The following is a 17,462-nucleotide window of genomic DNA, read 5'->3' on the forward strand; positions in this document are numbered from 1 at the left end:
TCAAAACTTCATAGTAAAAGTGTTACAGTTTTAGCCGTAAAAGGAGTTCCTATGGGAAATTGCATTGTCAATATTTACAGAAATGCAACCTATAGCATTTGTTTATGTTACTGTTTTCTTTGTGTGATATGTTTATGGCCTAATTAACACATTTGACGGTCTTTAATCTGTTGATCACTTTATAATGGGTTAACTAGAGCTATCACTACGATTTACACGGGTCAATGTTTACTTGGCAATTTCCTCAATTCAGACTATAGACCTTTTTTTCTAAAGGCTTTAATTTTTCAATTTTTTTTTTAGAAAACTAAAATCCACGAATTTAGAAACCCACGAATATGTAAATATTGCTCAATCCTTGAAAATTGATACCCACGAATTAAAGAACTTTCACAGTAATTGCAAAGTTAATTTAAAAACTAAATGTAATTTTGATAGATAATCTATATATAATACACCAATATATATATATACACATGGAAAAAAGTATTGCAACACCAAATTGAAATTGAAATTAAAAAAACACTCTTTATTTTTTTGTGATATAATTTGGTAAAATAGAACTAGTTAAACATTATCTAAGTATCACCTGCGTTTAATCAATAAATATCGACTCGATAAGTTTTTATCTGCACATGCAGCTACTGTACCCGTAAACAGCAAAACAGATGTTTTTACCCTCATTGTTTTCAACACTTTAAATAACCAATTTTTTAAAATTATGTGATTGACACCTTGTAATGGGTCCCTGACAACTCTTAACTGCAGCAAGATGGCAGATTATCAGCATAAGAGAAGCAGGGATGTCGCTGTAACAACTGCACGTATTGTTGGTCATCACCATTCCACTATAAGTCGTTTTGAGAATGAAAATCAGGCAATAAACGCTGTTAAAGACCTTCCGAGATAATGAAGACCCCCTATACCATTTGCTAATGAAAATCAGGCAATAAACGCTGTTAAAGACCTTCCGAGATAATGAAGACCCCCTATACCATTTGCTAGAGAAAATCAAGCATAATGAAGGTTGGTCAGAAGGAAACCCATTGCATACAAGACAATCCTAAAAAGAGAGTGGTGGGCATACAGGAGCCTTTAAACAAGAACTGTTCGAGATCAACTCATCGCTACTGGTTATCGTGCGATAAGACCATTTCGGAGACCTTTGCTAACGAACAGACACACAGTTTTCCGTATCTAATGTAGTGCAGAGCTCGCCAAAGTTGGAAATTAGCATTGTGGAGGAAGATCCAATGTTCAAATGGAATTTGGTTCATCTTCCTTGGCCCGATCGTAGCCCGACTTTTAACCATATCGAGCATATATGGGACACTATTGGGCGGAAAGTGCGCGAAAGGACACCCCAGTTCAAACACATCATGAAATAAACAATGCTCTTCATCAGAAATGGTTGCTGCTACCTTAGCAACAAATTAGTCGATTTATGGCAGGAATCAGAAGACGTTAAGATGCGGTTATCCGTTTGAATAGAGGCTGCGCACAAAGTACTTATTCTTTGGCATATAACGATCAACCATGATGTGAACAGTCATCTGAAGATTGATTTTGAAATGTCTGACATTGTAAAGTTCGACTACAGTAAAAGTTGTAAAATGCATTTTTTTGTACAAAAAACACTTCATTTTGTTATTAAAATTGTGGTTATATAAATCATTTTTTTTCAAACATTTATTGTTCGTTTCAATGCCAATGTTATCATAAACTATGTTTCAATAATATTATACACATATTTTATGATATTTCATCCAAAAAAAGAGGCTGATTTTTCAAGTTTTAACAAATCAAGGTGTTGCAATACTTTTTCCATGTGTATATATATATATGAAACTTTAAATACAAAATTGAGAATAAATGTTAGCTTTTTTTGTTGTATAAGTGAGTTGAATTCTATTTGCCACTGTATCGTTTAACATAAGGTTACATGATTGAATCGTGCATTCTTGATTTCAATACATCGAATTTTTATTGTTGAAAATCATAATTAGTCTACATATAAAGATTTAGTTATAAGCAGGAAAAGGAGAATATATAATATGACAATAATATAACAAAATGAATGTAATTTATATAAGACCATCATAAGACACCTCTCGTTTAGTCCTAACTTTATGAACAACTTTAAGAGATGTTCTAATTTAGGACCAATTTGTAAAACCCACTTAGGACTAGAATATGTCGTAAGACCATCCTAAGCTAGGACAGCTTCGTAAAACTGGGCCCAGTACTCAACGCATTCGACGGTATTTTTTACTATGTAACTCTATACAAATGTAGATCAACTGACTTAGTTCTTGGTAAATCGACTAACACAGATATACAAAGACAACAGATATAAATAACATTGGAACTTTTCCCGACGAGTTCGCTTACATAAACAAATATTACATAACCGTTTTTGTCGATTGCATTTGTTTGCCTGTTTGATGCTTATACATTTCCGCGATTACCTGTCGGCTCTTACTGACACAATCAATGTTTTTTTCGGTAATGCATTAATGCATATATGTGTGAAATGTAAAATATGTAAGGTATTAAAAATACCATTTTTGAATAGGTGTAGTGAGCTCTGTTAAATTGGCCATATACGAATTAAACACCAGCCAGGTAAGTTGCTATATTTATAAATATGTTTACAATTTTTGTGCGTTGTATATTAAAAAAAGGCTAGACTGATTTCACAAGTATGAACATGTGAAATACAAACTTTTATCTGCATCAATCACCTGCAACCTAGGCTAAATCGTAGAGGAATGATGAAAATTAACTTGTATGGTTAAAGGTAATGTTATTTTCCATGTTATTTTTTAAAAGGAACAACAATCGTTCTTTATTTCGTGTTTGATTATAAGACCGTGATCAAAAATTTCACACGTAGTATGTATGACTGTGTCCTATTTTATTTAAATTATTTGTATGTAAACATGACTGAAATCAAAACTTTGTAAATGTCACGAAATTCATTATAAAGGATGTACAAGGTTGCTGTTGGATATAAAACCGCGGTACATATAACAAGTTGAAAAGTTGAAAAATTTATTCTCAGGTAACCCTATAAAAATTTAAAGGGAATCATTATCTCCTTGTAATAACATTTTATCATACAATCTCCATCCAAGTCACAAAATGTAAAAGTATACCATTATAGGTCAAAGTACAGACAGGGCGCCTTTTCCCACACCAAACAGTAAGTTATAAAGGTCCCAAAAATTATTAGTGTTAAACAATTCAAACAGGAAAACGAATTATCTAATTTACTAGTATTTAAAAAACGAGAAACGAGTAACACTTATGAACTTCATCAACAAACGAGAACCACTGAACAATATTTTCCTGACTTAGGACAGGTTAAAACAAATGCAACGAGTTTATTCTAGTTAGATGGCACCAAACCATCCCACTTACAGGGAATAGTGGTGCAAAAGCACAAAACAAGAACATACTGTACAAAACGAAAAACGAAAAACAAATGATAAAGAGCAACAAACAACAGCACTCAATTACGGGTTCAAATATTAAGTCTGCATCATATTTTAACTTGCATCTCAAAATTGACATGATGGTTGTTTGAAAACAAAACTGTAGACAAAAGAGATAATTTCATCACTTTAATTGTGAACTTTATTTCTCTATGTAGCACTATTTCCAACAACGCCTACAAAAGAAGATTTAGTCTCCCATATGCCAGAGCTTTTATAAATTTCATAATTTCCTTAAAAGAGGGTTGCTGCTCATAATGAATCTGTTAAGAAAAGAGTTCCAAGTGTTGAAGTTAAAATCACCCGTTCCTTAATTAACGGACGCCATCATGATTGAGTAATCGTTTCACAACGGACAACGGATATGTTCTCATTGGTGCTTATATCACATCTTCTTGTTTCTATGAAGTGTATCAGTTGTATCCTTTATCCTAAATTCGATGGGATGGATGCGTTCAGCACAGTTACCAAATTTTGCATTATTTTGTGAGAAAACATCATTTATATAGCGGAATATGACGTTTAGGATGCTGCTTACTTTTTTTTTTTTTTTTTTTTTTTTTTTGTGCTTTGTTATTACTACATATTTATTTATTGCTTATTGGTTGACGGCTTTATCGTTTGCCTTACTATAGTCTTTTCTATCACTGAAATTATAATCCAAAGTATTGTCTTTATAGTTGCGTTAAGATTTTAGATATTGGTGTGTGTGCGGGGGGGGGGGGGGGGGGGGTTGATAGCCGTCTTTGAATCACATATACATATCAGAAGTGGCCCAGTCCAGTGATATGTTTATCGATTTTTTTGTTTTTCTCTCTCTAATTTTTAAATATATATTTATCTATGTTCCTAACCAATCTGATTAAATAATATTTAATATGTTTCAGCATCAATAACCTGATTGACTACCTTAGAAAATGAAGGAGACAACTTATTTATCAGTACTTGTATTTATCTTTATTATTGGTGAGTCAATTTTGAACCACATTCCAAAAATTTCTGATTATTCATTATACTTTACATGTCGAATTGGAAATGTCTAAATTTGTACATTATTATGTGGTGTCATGGTGAAATTTACATGTTTTTCTATATTCGTCTAATTTGAAAAAAAAAAGTCGTTCCTGTTAAATTATTTAAATTATTATATGCTATCCTACACAAAAAACGTTTGGCAGCTTCAATTGATAATAATGGTATCAAATTTAAATAGCTAACTTCTTTGTAGAAATGCTAAAATGATCTGAATTAGATCTAACCATGATGTACATATATCAGTGGTTTAGAGACACACGTCTACAAGCATGACCTTTACAGATTAGGGATAGCGTTGGTTTTTCTTTGTTGAATTACATGTATACCCTGTTTTCATCCCAGGCATAGATTACCTTAGCCGTATTTGGCACAACTTTTTGGAATTTTGGATCCTCAATGCTCTTCAACTTTGTACTATTTTGGCTTTATAAATATTTTGATATGAGCTTCACTGATGAGTCTTATGTAGACGAAACGCGCGTCTGGCGTACTAAATTATAATCCTGGTATCTTTGATAACTATATTCATGTGGGAAATTTACGGCTCCAAGTAAGCTGAAGAACCATTTTTATACATGGATTCTTGGAACGGAATTGTAAGAGTAATCCATCAATCTAAATTTTTCTTTTACCACCAACTTATCACTTTATAGTGGCAGTTTCTCGGCTGTCCACGTTTCTTGTTGCTTATAAAATTGTTACATAATATAAAATTAGTTATTCCCACTGGATTCTTAGTAAAACAAACAAAATAGTAAGGTTGAAAGTTGGGAAACTCATCCTTGAATGTATTTTATTTTATGCTTTCCTCCTTCAACCCAAACAAACAACGAGAGGTTTACCTTTCACTTGAATGAATCGGCGAGTATCTCATGTATTTAACATTTATTGGACCATTTGGGCAATGCATAAATGAAAAGAGAAACAAGAAGTTGAATTGCAATATTTTTACTTATTCAGAGTAAAAATGTTTCTCATACAAAAATAAACAATATATAATATATACATATACATTTTCCAACAAGATAATAACAGAGACATATAATGTATTATATGTCTCTGATAATAATGAATGCAAAACATAAAACGATAATAAAATAATACAGAATACAATAGCTTGGCCTAGGAAGGGGTCAACTAAGCCAAGCCATATAAAGATATAAAATGATAAATGTAACACATGCTACATAAGCATACAAAAATGAAGATGGTAGCCAACAAACTTAATAAACTGGCGTTATTACCAAAATACATTTGTAATCGACCAAAAATATATATGAACATCTAACCAATATCTTAAATAAAAAGCTAAAGGTGCTGAAAAGGGGAAGGAGGGTGGGAAAGTTTATAAAATCTCAAAATAAAAATCTTGTTTACAAAACTATCGATCTGTAGATAAGCAAGAAAGTGTAATAAGATACATAGTGAAGAAACTAACCAATGGGCATCCAGTCAAAAGAGCGTAATGCAGGGGTTCCCCAAAGGATTATGAAAATAATCAAAAAGAAATGAATTAAAGGTTTTCGTCGTTTGCATAAAATAAGTTATTAAAATAACTTGCCTTTATGCTTTCCTCCTTCAACCCAAACAAACAACGAGAGGTTTACCTTTCACTTGAATGAATCGGCGAGTATCTCATGTATTTAACATTTATTGGACCATTTGGGCAATGCATAAATGAAAAGAGAAACAAGAAGTTGAATTGCAATATTTTTACTTATTCAGAGTAAAAATGTTTCTCATACAAAAATAAACAATATATAATATATACATATACATTTTCCAACAAGATAATAACAGAGACATATAATGTATTATATGTCTCTGATAATAATGAATGCAAAACATAAAACGATAATAAATAATACAGAATACAATAGCTTGGCCTAGGAAGGGGTCAACTAAGCCACCAGGAAAGATGCAATAAAATAAATCTTTCCTACCCCACAAAGGCCAAGCACTTGGCAAAATTCAGAACTGTTCGTCATATTTGATGTTTAACAAGTTATTAATGCCTTCACATGATGTTCAATTTCTCATATTAGCTATATTAGTTCAAGCTCAATCTATGTTTGTAACTAACAGTGAAAATACTGAATGTGATTAAGAATATTTGAAAAACCTATAAATAAGTTGCAATACAGTACCAGCCCAAGCAAGTTCTGCAAAATAACAATGAGACAATGTCCTTGTCAACAATCTTTTCAGTGATTATATATATATTACAATATCAAACTTCAATAAAAGACTGTTTTCACCTAAACAAAACAACTAAATGAGCAAGACATATAAGCAAATATCTGAATGAGAGATTAAATCAAGCATTCATTTTGTAATAATGACTTAACGGCCCAAGCAGTTAAGTTTAGTTAAACTAGCATGATATCCTACTGCTATGACACATTGATTCATATTTTGTGCATAAAAATAATTTTTATGAAAGGCTTACTTTAAGTAGAACTTTTGAAAACAAAAACAAAAAGTTTTTAAACTAACTACCGGCCCATGCAGGTAATTATATTAGAAATGTCAAAACATTGTCTATTGGAGTCTCTTTTAAAGCATTTTATCATTGCAGCATAACTGTAACTCAGACCAGCATCTCTCAGCTGTACAAATTTTTAAAGCTATATTCCTTATATTTAGATCTATTGTCCATATGAAACATGTGTGATCAAATATATGTGTTATGTATATCTGAAAATGAAATTCTACTAACCAAAAATATGGTTTATAAGAAAAGGTTCATATTAAAAAATGTATGCAAACATCAAATTCTGTTGACCAAATACAGGGTTTATATTGAATGCATAACTGAGCATCAACTTTATTTGACCAAATACATGTTCTATGAAAAGTAAAGTCTATCAATAAATATATGGTATTTTATTGTAGTTCATCTATTAACTAAATACATGGTCTAAAAACAACATCTATTGAACAAAATCAACAAATACATGGTTTACATCAAATGTATATGTACAATGTATATTATTACTATATATCTAAAAATCATTGTATTGATGTTTACATATAAAATATAAATACTATTTAACAAATACATTGTCTACATAAATTGTACACTCTTTAAATAAAAAAAAAATGGTTTACATAAAATGTATAGATATCTTAAATTCATTTTCTATTAAACAAAACATGATTCACATAAAAAGGTCATGCTTGTATCTAAACATCGTAATATATTGAACAAATGCAATGTCTACCTAAAATGTATATATCTAAAAATCATATTCTAATGAACAATACCAGGTTAAAGTAAACTGGTCATGTTTGATTTTAAAAATCATATTCTATACACAAATGTATGGTCACATAAACTTAATATACATTTAATCATATTCTATTGAACAAAAAATACATATTCACCATTTCCTTTCTCAATTTTATTTTATACACATAATTTATATAACTTAAAATTATATTCTATTGACCAAAATAAGGTCTAAAAGTTATATATATTGACCAAATTAAGGGTCTGTTATTAACTCTATTGACCAAATACATGGTCTTAAAGTAATATACATGATATATATTGACCAAAATCATGGTTTGTTACCAACAGCTTTTGACCAAATACATGGTCTGTAAATAATATATAAACCAAATACATGATCTGTTATCAACATCTGTTAACCAAATACATGATCTCTGTAACACATACTTAATGACCAAATACATGGTCTGTTACAAATATCTTATGACCAAAACCATGGTCGTATGTGACATATAATGACCTAAATCATGGTTTGTTACATCATTCAAATGACCAAAAGCATGGTCTATAAATAACATATAATGACCAAATACATTGTCTGTTCTAAAATTTATTGACCAAAACCATGTTCTACGTAACATATAATGACCCAAACCATGGTCTGTTACTATAATATATAATATAAATGACCAAAACCATGGTCTAAACTAAACAATTAATGACCAAAACCATGGTCTGTTACTAATATCTATTGACCAAATACATGGTCTAAAAGTAATATCTATTGACAAAATACATGGTCTAAAAGTAATATTTATTGACCAAAACCATGGTCTACGTAACATATAATCACCAAATACATAGTCTGTTACTATAATAATATCAAACGACCAAAATCATGGTCTCTACCTAACATATAATGACCAAATACATGGTCTGTTACTATAATAATATCAAATGACCAAAACCATGGTCTACGTAACATATAATGACCAAATACATGGTCTGTTACTATAATAATATCAAATGACCAAAACCATGGTCTACGTAACATATAATGACCAAATACATGGTCTGTTACTATAATATATAATATAAAACGACCAAAACCATGGTCTACGTAACATATAATGACCAAATACATGGTCTGTTACTATAATAATATCAAATGACCAAAACCATGGTCTACGTAACATATAATGACCAAATACATGGTCTGTTACTATAATAATATTAAATGACCAAAACCATGGTCTACGTAACATATAATGACCAAATACATGGTCTGTTACTATAATAATATCAAATGACCAAAACCATGGTCTACGTAACATATAATGACCAAATACATGGTCTGTTACTATAATATATAATACCAATTGACCAAAACCATGGTCTATGTAACATATAATGACAAAAAAAAAAAAAAAAAAAAAAAAAAAAAAAAAAAAAAAAACATGGTCTGTTACTATAATAATATCAAACGACCAAAACCATGGTCTCTAAGTAACCTATAATGACCAAATACATGGTCTGTTACAATAATATATAATATCAAACGACCAAAATTAACAAACAAAATAGTAAGGTTGAAAGTTGGGAAACTCATCCTTGAATGTATTTTATTATATTTAAAAAAAAATTTAATATGGATAATTTGATGTTTAAAATACAGATTCAATTCAGTTAATATGAAATTGTTTATGTATGGGGATTTAAAGACACATGTTGATGCATGAGCGCTATGGTTACCTCTGTGTTTCTTGTTGCTTTGTTTCTATGAGTGATGTTTCATTGATATAAAACACACATTTACCCTGATATTTTTATTCATATCTCTTCTCATATGAGCCGTTTTTGTAATATAGTACATTTCTAAGAAGTCTAAACTAAACCCCCTTATGCTATATCATTTATTGTTGATATGAACCTGGAGAGCAGCATGTAAACCTCTAAAAAAAAAAAGCATTAGTAAGCCTTGATTGGGAATAGGTTTGATTATATAAATAGTTAAATGTTCATGTCCTTATTTGCTATACCTTAGATCTTAATAAAATGTTTTAGTCACAAACTGTGATTTAAGGCTAGTTGGATATATGTCTTGTGCATACTAAGGACATGCTTTATTGGTACAGTTTGAAATGAAAAAAAATATATCACCTTTGTCTATACAAAATGTTTCACTATACAAAATACTTTCTCGATTTAATTAAGAAAGACGGTTATATATACTTACAGTTCAGGAGGTATTCTCAGTAAAAAAAATCTTTTTCTTCGTTTAGACATGTATAAATATTCAACAAATGATATAAAGAAGTCGTTACTAACATAATTAGCTTCGGTGAAATATGTTTGTCATTTATGACAATGTAATATGTTTATATCTTTTTTTTAATTTAACGCATGGATTTTAATATGGTCAATTAAGTTTGAATATATGAAAAAGAAAAAGGGTATTAATGCTGCCAATGAGACAACTATCCATTCCAGACCAAACGAAGCTGATGTAATTGGTAATAGAATAGTTAGTTGTTTTAAAATGTGTTCTTGTTGCATTTTAATCCCTTAGTGGTAAAATCCCCCCCCCCCCCCCAAAAAAAAATAAATCTGACAGGCATTTTAGAAAACGTATAAAGTTTTCACGCAATCATTTTACGAAATGCATGAATTTAGAAAATCCCTATTACACATATAAATTTAATTCATATTCCCCTCTACTCTCGGTGTAGTTTACAATCATTCAATAAACGACTTAAAAACAAATGACGAAGATTGTTTTAAAAGGTTCGTAACTAAACACGTGATAATATTATGTATTTATAACTCAATATTATTCAATACTATTTAAATCTTTATCGCCATTATACCAAATATTCATAGCTTGTGATACAAAAAGGCAAAAAAAATTAAACAAGATCAACAAGATCATTAATATAAATAATAAAAATAAAATATTTCAAATGTCCCCTGTCCTCGGTTCAATAGACTGCTATAAAAAAATGATCCGAGCTTGTATACCTGAATATGTGATTTGGGGTTGTGTACATACTTTATAATTTTATCTTTATCATTTAATTCTGTAAAGTGCATATTCTCATTTATCACACATTCAAAATCAACATTTTTATTATTACTGTTACTATCACAATATAAAAAGACATATGTCATCTTCATTTTTTTTGCAGTTTTTGCATATTCTAATCTTCTCTTGGTATTTTAAGATATCTTCCTTTTTTCATAAATTAATTATGGTCACTTATTCTAAATTTTGTTATCAGTTATCTTAATTCAATATTGAGCAAGTTTTTCTTCTGTATTATTTAGTGCTACATATTTATAAATAGTGAATTTGCTGTTATACTTTATATTTGATACTTTATAATGAAATAGCATATGCCAGGTAAATTTTAGCTAGGAGTGTTGCATTCGTGTGATACGTAATATTCGTAATGCACTGTCCGATAAGACTAAGTGATAGAAAATAATGAATATTTACGGTCGGTGTTCAGTTTATTGACGGAAAGTCGAATCAGTAGTATATATCATACGCATTATTTTCGTTAAAAGCAATTCAATCTATACCGTATATGAAAGTGTTCATTCCCTCTATTCCCACTTTTTATAAATCTGGCAAGAAAAGGTAAAATTTCATGTGGGGATAGGAGGAAAACTTGTGCAAACAAAGGATTATATTGTACAAACATTTTTTTAACCAACTGTTAATTGATCAGGTATTTTTTTATAAGAACAGGTTATAAGTTATTTCGGCATCTGTATGAGTTCTGGTTTTGTTTAAACAGAATAAATATGAAAAAATTAAAACAAATATAAGTAAATTATGTTATCTTTTTTATAACACAAATTCAACTTTAGATTCAAGCAAGTATAATATTACACAAATTATACACTAACAGCACTAAATCAAATCACACATTGTTGCACAAACATAAGACAATCACTGTATACAAGTCTATTAAAGTTTATCAATCTATTCCACGTGAAGACGGTGGGAGGCTACATACCATCTCTACTGTTGTGACATCTTGGTTGCGGTGACTAACCTTACGATCGTCTAATATGTTGTTGATCCCTCTAGATTATTTGTTGTTCTTGGTCCTTGTGTTAAGTAGTTGTTCCAAAGGTGACTGTTCTGTTCAACCCAGTATGTTGTTGCATAGTCTGTGAAGGCTGTGTAGTTGATGTTGGTATTAATCTGATCTATGTCTGATAGGGCATTAAACCACACATCTTCAACCTCAGCAAAGGGTATAAGTGAAAGTACATCGGCACGGCGTACCATAATTTATCAGTACAGCAGGCAATTTTTTAAGGTTACAAATTGAAAATTTTAAAATAAATCGAACTCAAATCTAATTATCATAATTTTCCTTTATTTCTAAGTATTTCTTTAATAAAAAAAGAAACATATTACAAATAAACAAGGTATTATACATAAACAGTGTACCAAATATGTTATGATTTGAAATAACTAAGGTAAATCTTAGGAAAAATTCTAATTAACTTTGATTGTTATAAAAAAAAAATATTTGTCAAGACATCTATTGTTATTTGCAAGCGGGAATAGACGGAATAGTAGTTTTAGAAAATTGGAATAGAAGGAAGACACCTATGAAAGCTATCCAAGATAATATAATTATTACATGCTGCCCTGTAGATCTAATTAATCAAGATGTCGCATACCGGTTCTTACAAAACAAGTTTAGTTTTACTATTCTAATCCTAGGTGCAAACAATTATAATGTGGCTAATTGTTATCAATATATAACTACAAATTACCATCCTATGATATACATATTCAATAATGATCAGAAGTATTTTGCGGTTTATCTTCTTTCAAATGGACATCTTCAAATGCAAATTTTAGGAATATGACGATTTAATATTGATTTCAAGTAGAATAGTGGTACTTAAACCGCACTAGACAATTTGCATCATTTTCTTTTTTAGTTTAAATTTTATTTTCAGATTCCAAATATTAGTAACATGTATATTTTGGGATTCAAAAATCTCTAAATATATAATTGAATGCTATTTTTGACATCTTTCTTGGCTTATTTAGCGGTCTTTGGGGAATCCCAATAGCAATGGCTAAACAGTTTACCAAATTCGAGTATGAATTCATCTCCAACAAATGGAGCAACTGTCAAAATATTTTAACAAATTGCGTCAGTTATTAGTATGAAGCGAGTGCAGTGAAAAAAAAGTAATACTTACCATCCAGCTCCAGTTGTTATTGTCATGTATTTCTAAAAGAATAACTATAATATGAATATCTGGTGCATGAAAACTTCTATGCTAGAGAAATTTTACACATAAATAGCCCAAAACATTTTTTAAGAGCGCAATTGTGAAGTAGATATTTATCTAAAGTAATAACTAACCTGCTAATATTACATTACTGTAAAATCAGCAATTTTGTTGTCAAATATTAACTTCCTTTATTTTATAAGTAGTGTTTTTCCATGATTATTAAACTGTTATCCTCTGTTCGGAAAAGAACCCTGAAATTTATTTTTAAGATGATGTTAAAATTTAAAAAAAAACAACAAAAAAAAACGAGTTAAAACTTATTATGGAACATATTCAAAGAACCTTGAATTATACAGATTCCTCTGTAAATTAATAAGGTATCACCAGCTAAGTAATACAGCAGTTCTATATTGACATGCATTTTCATCGATACGGTCAAAAGTATAATTTAACTGTTTTGCAAAATTGTGCATTGTTCGAATCATATACTAATGATTTTCTACCACCGAGGATTAAATTACTGATCAGTAGTATTTGGCAAAACCTTTAGGAATTTTGTGTTCTCAATGCTTTTCATCTTTGTACTAATTTCACATTTCAATTTTTTTTATTTGAGTCGTATTGATGAATCTTGTGTTAGCAATTCATAAGCATGGTATATTTGATAACAAAAAAAACAATATCCAATGACTCAATAGAAATTATATTCATTTAATGCAAGCAGATCAGTAATTCGTATAGAACATATTATCCAAATCATAATAATACAATAACAAAGCTATAAAAGAGGGACGAAAGATACCAAAGGGACAGTCAAATATAAATTATAGACCTACAAAACAATCTTTTGAACTAATTATTTATAAAATTTATTTGGCATAGAAGTGTTCATGTCAAAACTATGCCTTTTACAACCAAAGACTCATATTAAAATGCATCATTATTTTATTTGAAATACTTGATATTAACTGTCTGGAGCTGGATGGTAAGTATTACTTTTCATTTAACTACACTGACTTCGTACTAACAACCCTACACTGAAGCAATTTGTTAAAATATTTTACCAGTTTATCAGTTTGAGAGCCAAGGATTCAAACTGCAATTTGGTAAACTGTTTAAAGCCATTGATATTGTGATACCCCAAAGCACACTGGATAACACAGTAAACTAAAATGAAAGCGACCATCACATTTTAACGAGAAGCACTTCAATTCTATAATGCAGTTTAATTTATCGTCTAAAGTTTCCAAGGGTTTAAGGTTGCACTTTGTAAATACAGCTGTTTCTCAAACCATGCCTCTTTTGGGGAGATTTAGGGGAGAATATTCATAGAAAACTAATTTTGTTTACATACTGGTTCCCAGTTATGCTCTTTGTGTTCAATTTCATAGAGACATAACTTGGGAATGTTACCAGTAAATAAACATGTGCATATTGTTTACATTAAAATCTGTGGTAACCCTTCATTCGAGTTAGAGGTAGTTAAGCAAATTAGTGTTAGTTTAAACTCTGAAAAGTTCAGGGCATATACAAGTTGAAAATATGCCGCACAGTCCTATATTTTGACCTTTGAAAAAAATTGTAGCGCATATGAACTTTCAATTCTAGGATAAGATTTTTTTCAAAACTTCATAGAAAAGTTGGTACAGTTTCAGCCGTAAAAGGATTTCCTATGGAAAATTGCATTGTCAATATTTACAGAAATGCAACCTTAAACATTTCATAACTTTTTCAGAATTATTTAACGTTCTTATTGAATTATGATTATTGAAGTCGTTGCATATCATTTTCAGATTTATATGACTAATATTTTTAAGATTTATATGTGTTCCAATAAAAAATAATTCTGTGAACAGCATAAAACATTAACGGTTGTCATTATTAAATTTAAGGTGTAATGCCACCAATGATTTCCCCTATTAGTCTTTTTTGAATTTGCACTTTTTAAAAAATTGTGCAGCATTTATCTTTTTTTTTTTAAAGAAATACTTGGCATGAGTAAAGTTTTATCCCGTCCAGTACTATAGAAAAAATTTCATGTATCATTTCATTGCATATAAGAAAATAACCATCATTGGAAGTAAACCAATCAAATGTCCCACGTATTTAACCTATGTACAAGCTTTAGTAACCATGTAAGAACAAGTTTCCAAAATATTCTATAGAAATCCCAGATAAAAAAAAAAATGATGCTCTTAAATACACAAGACATATATTTACGACACAGAAAATGTTTTACTGCAATATAACGTTGGATTAATAACCTACAACTGTCAAATTCATGGGAATATTTTTTTTCGAGCTGTCGTATTTTCTGGCACACGAAATGCAACCTTGAAAAACAACTGGCAGCAAGAGGGTTAATGTGGTGCTAACAAAACCTTTGAATAGACTTATTAAGAAGGGATATAGTTACGATACTGTTGTCAGGTCATTAAAGATTGCATATTTTGGCGTTAATATTGATTTACTTATAGGGTCTTTGCATCGGAACTAAACACATTTATTCAAAAACCAGTTGTTGGCATGACACGGGTTATGTTCTTCTCATATATGTTATGATGGTATGATACTAAACCCCTAACGGGAAGGATTGTGCCTGATGTTCATATGATGAAATCATAATCTTTCAGTCAGTTTAATTGAAGTCTGGAGCTGGCATGTCAGTTAACTGCTAGTAGTCTGTTGTTATTTATGTATTATTGTCATTTTGTTTATTTTCTTTGGTTACATCTTCTGACATCAGACTCGGACTTCTCTTGAACTGAATTTTAATGTGCGTATTGTTATGCGTTTACTTTTCTACATTGGCTAGAGGTATAGGGGGAGGGTTGAGATCTCACAAACATGTTTAACCCCGCCGCATTTTTGCGCCTGTCCCAAGTCAGGAGCCTCTGGCCTTTGTTAGTCTTATATTATTTTAATTTCTTGTGTACAATTTGGAAATTAGTATGGCGTTCATTATCACTGAACTAGTATATATTTGTTTAGGGGCCAGTTGAAGGACGCCTCCGGGTGCGGGAATGTCTCGCTACATTGAAGACCTGTTGGTGACCTTCTGCTGTTGTTTTTTTCTATGGTCGGGTTGTTGTCTCTTTGGCACATTCCCCATTTCCATTCTCAATTTTATTAGTTGATTAAAAAATGCAGGCCAGGCCCTCTAAAGTTGAAGTGAAAGACTATTTGATTTCCAGTACATGAAAGAAATTTTTTTTTTTTACAGCCAGAATTATCAAAGCTGTATGTCTAAAAGGAGAAGTCGTTGGTGATGCATTACATTTGTCTTGCAAAGTTGAAAGGCTGAAAGCAGACATCGAAATTTACAGTCCAGATAAAAAGCTGTTTGGAAGTTGTCCTGGTCCAACAAAATACTCAAAGAATCTGGAAATTTGCGATAAAAAGCTAAATATGACACAAAATATATCTACTAAAACTACAAAATTGGTAGTTAAACGCAACAAATTGTTAAGTTTTTATGGAGAGTGGATGTGCAAACATGGTACAGGTCTAGGAAGTGATACCTTTGTAGTCATGAACGTACAAGAAAATAAAGAAACAGGCACATAGCTTTAAAACTTGACAGTTAGTAACTTAGTAGTATTTGCAAGGATACACAATTTGTAATCCCGTAACAGTATTGCAGAGGGAGATTTGAAGTTTTTAAGATGAGGAGTACTCCAGTATGTGTATTTTTGAAAGGCCAATTTCCGATTTTTTTAAAGTTCGAATGGCACCGATCATGGAAATTTCACAGTTAGTATATTTCTCGACAGTGTGTCCAATTGATATAGAAAAATGATGACTATCGGCTGCATCATCAGCTTTACTTTGAACAATTCGCTTGCGACAATCGCCGATGTGTGTTTTGGCAAAAGACAAAATATTCACCTTACCACAACTCATCATAAACTTCTCAAATGTTCTACACTTAAACAGTTTAATTGCTACTTTATATCACATTTAAATAACTATGTAAATAATTCCCTGAAAATCTATAACACTTATTACCCAACTCGTCTCTTTTTCAAGGAATTTTCTTCACGTTTTTTTTTAATGTGTAAAGCAACTTTATAACGTTGAAGGTAGACGATAAGTAAAATCATAAACTGACCTGCAAAATTTCCTTAAAATTACCAATTCAAGGACAGCAACCCAACAACACAGCAAGAGTGTTCAGTAAAGTAAGATCTACAAACCCATCATCATCGCCAAAACAAAATTTTGTCTTGAAGTCTATTCTTGTCTATAATGTGCTGAAAATTTTAGGGCAGATATTTTCACATTCTGTACATTTTTACTTCATGTCAGGTGTGCCCTAAACGCTTTAGTTTCAGAGATATAAGCCAAAAACTTATGTTACCTCCACGTTCTAATTTTACCAACGGCGGTGATCTTGGTTGATGAATGGGGTCATCGGAAACATT

General features: G+C 30.6%; 1 long non-coding RNA gene across 2 annotated transcripts; it reads left to right on the plus strand.

Moving 5' to 3' along the window:
* The first annotated feature begins 2,554 nt into the window (after positions 1 to 2,554).
* Positions 2,555 to 16,570, plus strand: LOC139494939 (uncharacterized). 2 transcript variants are annotated; one of them, XR_011657217.1, is made up of 3 exons: positions 2,555 to 2,625; positions 4,385 to 4,463; positions 16,262 to 16,570. It is a non-coding gene; the product is annotated as an uncharacterized lncRNA (long non-coding RNA). The 2 variants fall into 2 exon arrangements; XR_011657216.1 differs by lacking the exon at positions 2,555 to 2,625 and adding an exon at positions 2,685 to 2,800.
* The last annotated feature ends 892 nt before the right edge of the window (positions 16,571 to 17,462 follow it).

Source organism: Mytilus edulis, chromosome 1 (assembly GCF_963676685.1).
Source record: "Mytilus edulis chromosome 1, xbMytEdul2.2, whole genome shotgun sequence".
NCBI lineage: Eukaryota > Metazoa > Mollusca > Bivalvia > Mytilida > Mytilidae > Mytilus > Mytilus edulis.